The sequence below is a fragment of the Diachasma alloeum genome, unplaced genomic scaffold (assembly GCF_001412515.2).
Source record: "Diachasma alloeum isolate Michigan unplaced genomic scaffold, Dall2.0 Dall_scaffold_00883, whole genome shotgun sequence".
NCBI lineage: Eukaryota > Metazoa > Arthropoda > Insecta > Hymenoptera > Braconidae > Diachasma > Diachasma alloeum.
Window position 1 is genome coordinate 52,677 of NW_021681004.1, and position 7,985 is coordinate 60,661.

The following is a 7,985-nucleotide window of genomic DNA, read 5'->3' on the forward strand; positions in this document are numbered from 1 at the left end:
AAACAAATGTAAATACCAAACTGAAGGCCCTCAAGCGATGACCAGTGGCAAGCATCTAGCGACGAGTTTTGTTAAAAATCGATATTAATAACAACAATGATATTAATCGATATTTATAATAATTGACAGCGATTGAGAGTATTTTATTACCCTGTAATGTCCAAAAATCTATGAAATAGCTTTCCTTCACAATTTCCCGATTATTCTCCCTATCCAATGCCACATCGTCAACCGAGAACCCGAAAAGTGCAGCATCAACAAATAACATAATCCAACATAAGGCTAGTGGACTTGCTATTTCAACAGAGTAACACCCCGCAGGTGAAGAATCGCCAGTGCGAAATCCAGCGCGCCTAAAACCGCTGACCCAACAGGTCAATTCCCTCCAAGAATAAAAAGTGGGAAAATCACGCCATAATTTCCACCAATCAAAAGCAAAATCGTGTATCGATCAAGAACCGACTCACTCCCTAAAAATTAAACTCAAAAGCCAGTCTAGAAGCAATCGTCGGAGCGTTAATTTTGACTTGGTGGAAATTACTGACGGAATCGATCTGTCTCTTTCGGTCCCCGCTACTCATAACTCGCCTGGAAAACGGTTATCGGGAGTGGTAGTTATTGAACATAGTTCATAGCTGAGTGAAAGAAAGTCGCGCAGGGATACTGCATCCTAAAATCGAGAGTAGTAGTGTTTCTTGCATTGTAAGAGGACTAATTAACTAGGCTACCGTGATTGTGGACATTCTCACTTAAAAACACTTTTCCGAACTTTGTTAAATTGTACACGAGTGGGTGAAAGTGATCCAATAGGAAGTATTCATAATAGGATCAGAGAAAACTCTAATTCTGGTGGAGAAAAACCTTTGTGTCATTGAAGGATCCACAACTAGAAATATAAGGATTACTACTAAAACCATCATCAACTGTAAGTTCAATTATCAATAACCTTCAACCATTTTGAAGACCAAGGTGATCCACTATCAGACTTTGTAAAAAGACTTTCCAGGGATAAAATATTAACTTAATATCAATTTCAAAATTCAACAATTCAAACACGATTCAAATTGTAAATTTTTCATTTGTAATTATCAACAAAGTCGAAATTATAGAAGATTACTTTTGAACATAAAAATTGTCTCGGAATCATTTGACTATTTCCTTACTTCAAATATTCCTCATCCTTTCAGTATCCCAATTTCGATTCTCAAAATTAGTAACGTAAATCAAGGTAAGAGAGATAAATTACACCTAGCGTCGTTCAATATAAATCAAAATATAAAAGTATCTGGCTTAACAATTCATTTCGAAATTTAGCTTTCCCATATTTTTATATCAAAAATTCTAGGTTGTTATTTTCCCGTAATTTACAATTCTACCCAAAAAGTGTCCTTCGACGCTGACACGTCTCCGGACATAACAACCCAAAATAGAGGTTTGAAAGATTATACATAGATATTAGTAGCGTGAAGGACAGAAGGAACAATCGATTGAAAGATATTACTTTTCTGAATAACTAACCAGTAAGGAGTTTTTTCCTGGATCGAATGTATTCTATTCCGGTGCTTGTCTTCCTCTGCGTCGATTGCCTCTCTCTAATTAAGGCCGAATACTCATTGGCTTGATCGAATTCCATCCTCACTGTTTGTCACGTATGTAAGAGTGCACGAGCAGATCTACCCCCTCCGAGCTCCTTGGAAATTGTTTCCCAAATTCCATTGTGAGTCAATGCTATGATATTCTCACCCAATTTATTCTTTTACTAGCGCCACCCCGGCCGCAAGCGGGGTGGCGCTAGTAGCGGGGTTTTTCCTGTCAGTTTTAATATCCCTTTTTTCAATTCATTGTTCATAATCATTCTAATTGTAAAAAGCAACGCAACTGATGACAATAAACTCTCCCAATTTATTAGCTTCAAATTTTGTTAATTTTTCATATTGCAATAAATGACTTGTTCATGTGCTAATTGCTATACTTACTGAATAAAAGTTCGATCATAATTATAATGCACTTTCTTCTCGAACGTAAGCCAGAGAGTAGATTTCTAGTGAACACTCTTATAAATTTTCATAATTAGTTCACTCGTTAATTCAACTAATCTGTTATTCATATCATCAATATAATTCCACGCTTGAAATATCATCACCTAATGTTTTCAGCACCAAATTAAAAATTAAAATTTTAAATGATTGTTTGACTTCTGTTCCATCTTTTTTTGAGTCTGAAATTCACATTAATGATTCAGATAATATTACATAATTGTCATCATTTTTATTATTTGCAGTTATGGAATATTGAGTGAAAGTTTTTTTTGTTTAATCATATCAGAAATTTTTAATTTAAATATTGTTACTATTTGTTCAAAGTGAAACAATCGATTATCATTTTCAGTATGTTGCATTCAGATTCTTCTATACTTAATGTCAAAAATGTCCGAATCTCTCATAATTCTAACTATTGATTCCAATTAACTTTGAAGGAAACCCCAGCAAACGCACCATTTAGGAAGTTGAATCATTCTATTTTCCTGTGGCCTAAATGATTTGAGCAATTATAATTTGTTTATCAATCGAAAATACAGAGTGATGTGGTACAGAGTATTCATCGTTTAAATGAGAATTCAAGTAACTTGAAAAGTTCTGCGCTTCACATGCTGGTGAAAAGTGTTGAATTTCATTAAATTTACAGCAAAATTTGAAATTTAACGACTTTTTCCTCTCAAACGGAAGTAAATGTCTCTCGCCTGAAAATTAGGACTGTACTGTTCATGACATTAAAAATTTTTTTCCAACACTATTATTACTACTTACTCATAATTATTAAGGAACATTTTCAAAATCTTTTTAAAAAAGTAAAAAGTCGACTGTTCTGAGTATGGTCGGAAAATTGCGATTTTCGAAGACCACGAATTTTTTGCTTCCGAATGGAAGCTTTACAATTATGTTTTTTTTTGACTTCTGAATTTTGGGTGGAAATACCTAGGAATGTCATGAAACGTGAAGAAATGGTGTTTTTAAAAAATGTCTGTATATGAGTAGGGGTATATGTGTGCACATGTGTGTTCGTATGTCCAGAACTGTCCCCATAACTCGAGAATTATTGAGGCAAATATGCTGAAATTCTGGCTGCTAATTGGTACTACTGAGACTCAAATTTATGCTAAATTTCAGCTCGATCGGTTGAGCGGTTCCTGAGATATAGCGATTCTTCGAAAATAGTTTTTTGCCGATATCACCTGGACTGATTGGATTCTTTTTTCAAAATACTCGTCACGATGATACCTAGTTAATTGGATAGAAAAAAAAACATTATTCCCTGAGCAATGTAGTTTTATTCTCGTTTTTTCATTTTTTCCCTGAAATTGCTTATTCGCACGAAAACTTGAAAAATAATCGAGATAGAAACTTACAACTTAGTATGATTTTAGGTTTCATGGTAAATAAGTTTGGGATGCTGAATGAACGAAATCTTGTGGTCAATATCTCAAAAACTATTTGTCCGATTTCATTTTTTTTTCTTTCCAAACGTGCGTTTTCATGCCATTTATCTAGATCCAATAAAATATGGGTACCATCCCATTGAAATTTTCCGAGATATCGTCGTTTTTGTATTTTTTGCTCGGAGTTCACTTTTACGCACTATGACATGGGTAAAAGTCAGGGAAACATTTTAAAACTTTGGTTTCTAATTAGGACTGTCAAGGAACATTCCTATATTAAATTTTAGGTCTATGCATTTCATAGTTCTTGAGATGAAATAATTCACCCAAAATTTTTGAGAAAAAAAAATAACGCATCTGTATTTCAACGTCCATTTTCACAGCACGATTATTGAGGAAGCCATATAATATGAATATTGTTGAATGAAATTGTAAATTTATTTGATAGAAATAGGGGAACATGAGTGCGATTGGCCTTAATATTTTCAAAAAATGGGAATTAGTATGCCTTAATTTTTTGAAAACATACATTGGGATCCATTGGGAAGCCTAGACAATGAAATTCGGTGGAACTGAAAATAGGAGAAATATACGTGGAGAGTAGCAGTCATATGTAATCTATCAAATGGCTTCTGTCGCACTGCCTGTTTATCTAACTCATTCAATAGTAATATATTTTTCACTCTAAAAATAATCATTTCTGAATTGGAATGAATTTTTCCCCTTTCAGAATTTCACCAAAATTTAATTGGATCCCTAAAAATATTCTTTTGAAAGTTTGAGCCATTTCCATTCATTCCTAAGAATGTCGAAAAAAAGCAATTATTTGCAGAATCTCGTTCGAAAGACGAGAGAAGCTGATTATCCATGCTTTATTTTCGAACTTTTCCTAGCCAACTCGATGAAGAAATTGGACCATTGAAAATCTGTAAATAGAAAGTATTTCGACGTTTTTATTTTACGGTTAAAATTTAAAATGCATTGATTTTGGGATATACCTAAGGCTTGGTTTCATTAAACATAACCTCGAAAAACAAAAAATGACTTGGAAAAACAGGAGATAAATTTTGTTAATTCCACCCTTCGCATTCAAGTTAATTTAATTATCAATCACTCCAATTAGTTTGTCAGTTCTTAGCATTTATCACTGACAAATAACTTTTGATTCAACTCATTATAATCAAATATATGTGTAGGAAACATGCTCTGATGTACTTTATGCTTGCACGGTGTTTGTTTCTTATTTGGGGCTAGAAGTCCGCTTTTAAATTCGCGCGCATTTTCTTGAAACATTGAGGTATCATCTTTTACACTGTCATTTTGCGGTATTTCTCCGTAACCTTATACTAATCAGCTGATGCGATGCCCGGTTCTATTCGATTAATCGAAATCGAATGCAAATTAATCGATTATCCCCATGAGATCCACCATGTTCGATTAGTGACCCATGTCTTTTTTAATATAGGACAAAACATCCCTCTTATGTTTCATGATCACCGCATGAGTCTTTTCTACATCAGGCACCCGGCGCCGTCCTCTTCTTCAAGGCTCTGATTCTTCACTGTTGATCATGTATCATGATTTTTCTTTGGCCTCAACAAATACGCAATAAACCCTAACCCAAAATTCTCGATTATCCAAACACGGCCAACTCATCACCTTCGTTCTCGTAATCCGACAAGTCTGAAACGCCAAACACCATAACGCTAAAACTGGACTCCGAGCACAATCAGCAGCTCATCCAATCCTTACTCCGTGTATTTAGAGCGCCAGCCGATTTTTAGCAACGCGGAATCGACAAACCGCAAACCGAACCGTATTTTCTTAAAACTAAATACTAATTGTCCCCAAAAATTCAATAACGACAAAAAAAAACGTCACAAACCATACGCAGAAATGTGGATTACGAGGCTACGGGATTTACTCGGCTGCTCAGTGTGCGGGTCGTGGAGAGACGGGTGGATTCATGGACGAGAACATCAATTAACAAAGCCAATCATCGATCGAGAAACCAATAAACCAATGTCTTAAATTCTAAATGGGATAGGTAAGGTCGATATTGAATAATAAAACGTAATTGTACTGACGTGTTTCGCTATTGCCGAGATAATACAAAATCGTAAATTTGTACAAATACAAAATTACATCAATGTGACTCAAAATAATTTTAAATATTTTGAAATGATCCGTTAAACTCCAAAAGACTCGAAAATATGCGAATAATAATTTCAAGTATAAAAAAAGAAAGCGATCCCAATCCAAAGCTGATAGAGAGAAGCAAAATTATTGTCCATAAGGGGAACACGAATCCGAGAGAAAAAAGACTATAGGAAGGTAGCGTACGTGCGAGAGAGAACAAATGAGGTAGCTACGCGAAATAAAGAGAGGGCTCACGAGAATGTACGAGTTTTTTCTTATTTTCGACTGTAATTAATCGGATGTCGAATTCTGAAGCGCCCATGTAATGGTTTTTGTTAAACCTTACGCCATTTGTAACGCATTAAAATCGGGGATCTCATCCACCGAAAAGGTAGCAAAATGAGCTAGGGAGCTTGAATCAGCCACGTGGTTGATTTACCGGAAGGGAGCATTTCTAACCCGGAAATGGAGGTTTTCTCCATGAAAATAGGTAGCTTACGATCTCAAATAATTTCTAAAATAATAGGTAGCTTATTCATGAACGTAAGAGAACTTAGATAATCTTCTTGTTCTGGATTCCAACCATAAAAGTAAAGATAACTAAAAAGATAGCGTCTCCATGCCCAACCGGAATCCAAAACTCAACGAACACTAGAGAGCATTAAAACGCGTAAAAGGTAGCTTAAGAACAATTCAGGTAACCTAATTTTTCCTCCAAAACTCTTGTGAGTTAGAGAAATAAAAAGAAATAGGTAGCGTAGAATAATTACGTAAAGAGAGCGAGAAAAGCTAGTAAGCAAAAAGATAGCAATGAAGCAGGTAGCGAGTTGCATCAATCGCCGTAGCGAGACGCATAAAGCATGAGTTTTTGCACAAACGTTATGGTAAGTAGCATTATTAATATTTTGATGTATTCAGGTAGCATAATTATTAATTAAATCATTTCAGGTAGGTTCCAGGGAGCATTTGGGTTCGTTTGAAGGGTTTCCTGTCCGTCAAACCATGAGTATCGGTGTTGGCGTCATTCCGAGAGGTAGCGACGCCATCCCAACTAAGTCAATCGCTTTTCCAAAAAACCGCAGTAATTCCCTTTTAATCACTTCTAAATAAGTACACGAGTACTTACCATAGTCTGGAGCNGTTTTTGCACAAACGTTATGGTAAGTAGCATTATTAATATTTTGATGTATTCAGGTAGCATAATTATTAATTAAATCATTTCAGGTAGGTTCCAGGGAGCATTTGGGTTCGTTTGAAGGGTTTCCTGTCCGTCAAACCATGAGTATCGGTGTTGGCGTCATTCCGAGAGGTAGCGACGCCATCCCAACTAAGTCAATCGCTTTTCCAAAAAACCGCAGTAATTCCCTTTTAATCACTTCTAAATAAGTACACGAGTACTTACCATAGTCTGGAGCGTTGAATTCGACGGAATTTTGGTCACGGGGCCTAGATAATTAACTCGAAAGAAAACTCGTTCAGGGAGCTAAATCGACTCGTACCTCACTCTTCGTCGTCCGGGTGGATACTGCAATGGCGACTATCGCGTGTGTCCGCTCGGGCCTGTTGCGTAGTGGTGGGGAGTCTGGGGGACACTAGCCCCGTACGGTACTGACTCGAGTGTAGAAGAAATATGGATTCCCGGGGTGATTGTGTGCGAAATATTTAAAGATTTAAATTTCAATTTTCCTATAAATGATTCTAATTATTTTAACTGAAGAAAACTAATTACTTGAACTCAACGTGAAACTAAGATGGCTGAGGGGGCCTTCACTCCATCGACGACCGGAATAAGGTAGCATATCTACAGCGGGCACTCTCCGGGGAAGAATTAGGACTTTACCAAAGAAAACTCAAACGCAAACGCAATTTAACTAAACTAAAAACCCAATGGCGATGCGTTTCGACGACTGGGCAATCATCTCCATGGCCTTCCAACTTAAAGCCCTAACACTCGCGCTCAAAGGGAGCGCAAGCATTTCAACTCGACCTATGTACTCACTCTATCGACAAACCAAAAAGGGTTGCAGGAACCACTGGGTAGCACATTATCATGGCCAAATATTCCACGGTGGTATCCTGATCCTTAACCGAATTTACGTAGGAAAATCTCAAAAATACTAAACTTTAACTCAACAAAACCGACTCGAAAAAAATATCTGCAAAATATCTAGTTGATTTAATGAAGTTATTTAATGAATATTATTCTAAAAATGTAAGGAATCGATTCACGCGATAGGTAACCAATTTGAGTAGTTCTCAGAACTCAACGTAGCTCTGAAATAGAGTTAAGGCAGCAGGTAACTCTAATTCTCCGTATAGATTTTTATCGCGACAAAAAGGTAACGGTTTATAAAGTTTTACTCTGTCCCTCTCTCGCTCTCTCTCTTTCTCTCTCTCTCTCTCTCTCTCT